Consider the following 3,199-nt stretch of genomic DNA (forward strand, 5'->3'; position numbering starts at 1 on the left):
CCCCCTTCTTTCTTTCTACAATTAATTAATTATAAGCCCAGCAATGGCGACACTCACCTTTAATTCCAACACTTAGGAGGCAGAGGCAGTTCCAGGACCGGCAGGGCTACACAGAGAAATTTTGTCTCAACAAAACAAAACAATAGCAATAGTAATGGTTAATTATTATTATTGGGTGAGGATGTGGGGATGCTATGGCGTACTTATGGAGGAGGTCAGAGGTCAACTTCGTGTGGTTGGTTTTTTTCCTCTGTCTTTACGTGGGTCCTAGGAAGCAAACTCAGGTCCTCAGGCTGCCAGCCTTCACCCGCCAGTTTACCTCACCAGCCCAGCAAACACACTGAGGTAACACTTTGTAACACTTTTTGATGCCAGGCTACATCGTTTCATGAAAAGCTTTTCTCTTCTTTTCCTCTGGAGGAGAAAATCCCTAAATGCTTCCCAGGCCCCGCCAGGGCCCCACCCAGGTCAGTGTGAAATGAATGAGTTGCTTTATTCTCTAAAAGCCACCCTGAGTGTAGGGAATCTTTCCAAGGCAACACAGAGGAGCCTGGCCACGCACAGCACACAGCGTGAGCCTCCAATACTCTGGACTGAACTCGTGTTTGGCCTGAGGTGCTCTGCCCACAGGCAACTTGCAATTTCTCGGAAGAGACAGACCCAAGTCTTTGACTGTCAGTCTCCACACCTAACAGGAATGCAAGGCTGGTGGGCCTGCGGGAAGAAGCCTTAGAAGGGGTTTTCAGGAAGAGGGAGTGGTCTAGGACTGTAGCAGAAATGGCTAGGTTTAACTGAGTGTCTGTCCTCGGGCAAAGACCCAACACCTGGAAGGAAATTATTTTATTTTTATGTTGCTGAAGGTCAAACTAAGAGCCTTATATTATAGGGCAAGCAATTTACTGATAGACTTCCCAAATCGGCGCTTTGGAAGCCCCTTCTTTCTCTCCTCTTTCATTTCATTTGTTTGTTTGCTTGCTTTTGAGCGAGGTTTTAGCCCTGGCTGGACTGGAATTTTCTCCGTAGAACAGGCTCTCCAGACACGGTCTTTCCATCCCCGGCTCCAGGGCACACAGATCACAGTGTGCACCATTGTGCCTGGCTAAGCACCCGGCCCATCCTCGACACCAGTGCTGAGCTGAGTGAATTCAGATTTGGAATCTAGGTTTGCCGAATTAATAAAGGACTGAATGGGGAACGGATGAATGGAGAGGAGAGTGAAGTTATTCTGAACAAAGGACAGTCGGGGGCAGAATTCGCAGAGGGCCACCGAGGGCGCCTTTGTAGTGGGAGCTGCTTCCCCTAGTCCACATCCCTTTGAGCAGGAGAGTAGGGACATTGGTGTGTTGGAAAAGGACTCCTGCCTGCAACAGGAGGGCTGCCCTGAGGAAGGCGGCGTCGATGGAGAGAACTCAATGCAAGCGCTTTGCCTCTTTAGACCAAAAGGAAATATTTTAAAGCTATGCGAGGCTGGATGATGCCTTTTGCAGATCGAGCTTCTTGGCCCGAAGTTTTTGCAGCTTGGGAATGATGCAAGGCATTAGCTCAAGGCCGCTGGGTGGCTGCCAGGGCTCAATTAGGAAATTGTGCCTGTAGGGTAACCTATATTCACAGTATTTTTCCAGGCTGGAAGCCCATGTCAGGACTCTGCCTTGCCTTGCAAGGCTTCCTTTAACTCATTCACCACCAGGTGGGAACAGGGGCTCTTCTAGAAGTGGGTTCACTGCCAACACAGGCGCAAACAGTTGGTCCTATGTGTAAGGACACCAGAATGGGAAATGATTATCTGGGGCCTCTCAGAGAAGCCTGGATCACGATGTGATCCTGATTCTTAGCAACCCAACATGGAATTGTTCAAGCTTATCCTGTTCTTTGGGCTGGTAAGAGGTTGGGCTCTGGAGGTTGACCTGGTGTCTTTCCTGGGGTGACCCACCCCTAATACTCTTGAGCCACCAACTCCTATTCTTTCACTGAGAGGACTTGTAGTGAAGCACACGGAGATAGTGGCCTAGAAACCAGCATCCTACCTCTGCTTGGGGAAGGTGTCACCTGCCGTGGTACTGAGATGCTGAGGCCCGTGAGGGTGTGCATCCAGGATGTGAGCCAGAAGAGCCAAGGAATGATAGCCTCGTGCCCAGGCTTCTGATGGGGAGGGGGTTAGCGCAACTCAGCAGCCCAAAGGAGAAAGAACCTTGTTATGGTTGCTGGGACTTGGGTCATCCTCGGCCTTTGTCCCACGGGCACTTGTCAGCATCCATCAGGACACCTGAGATGTTTAGGAGTTCTCTCATGATGACAAGCCTCTGGCGAGAGGAAGAGAGGAGGTGTGTACAGACAAGAGCACAGAAGCAGCCCCCCTCTCCACTTTTGCTACCTGATGGAACTCACTGGCTGTGTGGTGGAATTCACACAGCATTAACCTGCCCTTGTCAGCCCACGGGTGACATCATTCACTCAGGGAATCTAAAGAAAGGAGAAGTGTCACTTGAGCAACCCTGGCAACCCATAAGCACTTTGGGTGGTTCTCTTCTGTTTTTGTTTTTGTAAGAAGATGAAGTTTGGTCACATGACTTGAGTCTTTACATCATATCCCGATCCTCATTCCCTCTGCAACCCACTGAGGTCTGTCTTCTGTCCCTGAGTCCTGATGAATTCTTTGTGATGTTGGGGGAGCCTGTGATGGGGGAGCCTGTGATGTTGCATTTGTTTAACTCTGTGTTACTTTGCTTGTCTAAAACACCTGATTGATCTAATGAAGAGCTGAATGGTCAACAGGTGGGCAGGAGAAAGGATAGGTGGGGCTGGCAGGCAGAGAATAAATAGGAGAAATTGTGGAAGAGAGGGTCAAGGGGCAAGAGAAGGCGGAGAGGAGGACATCAGGGCCAGCCACCCAGCTACACAGCCAGACACGGAGTAAGAAGGAAAGAAAGGTATATAGAATAGGGAAAGATAAAAACCCAGAAGCAAAGGGTTGCTGGATAATTTAAGAAAAACTGGCTAGAAACAAGCCAAGTCAAGGCTGGGCATTCCTAAGAAAGAATAAGCCTCTGTGTGATTTATTTGGGTGGTGGGCCCCACAATGTGTGAAGAGTAAAAAAACCAACTGCACTCGTGTGTGTGTGTGTGTGTGTGTGTGTGTGTGTGTGTGTGTGTACACTCTTTGGGATAAAATACCCCCATTGCTAACTTAATCTTTCCTTGG

The sequence above is a fragment of the Microtus ochrogaster genome, chromosome 7 (assembly GCF_000317375.1).
Source record: "Microtus ochrogaster isolate Prairie Vole_2 chromosome 7, MicOch1.0, whole genome shotgun sequence".
NCBI classification, from domain to species: Eukaryota; Metazoa; Chordata; class Mammalia; order Rodentia; family Cricetidae; genus Microtus; species Microtus ochrogaster.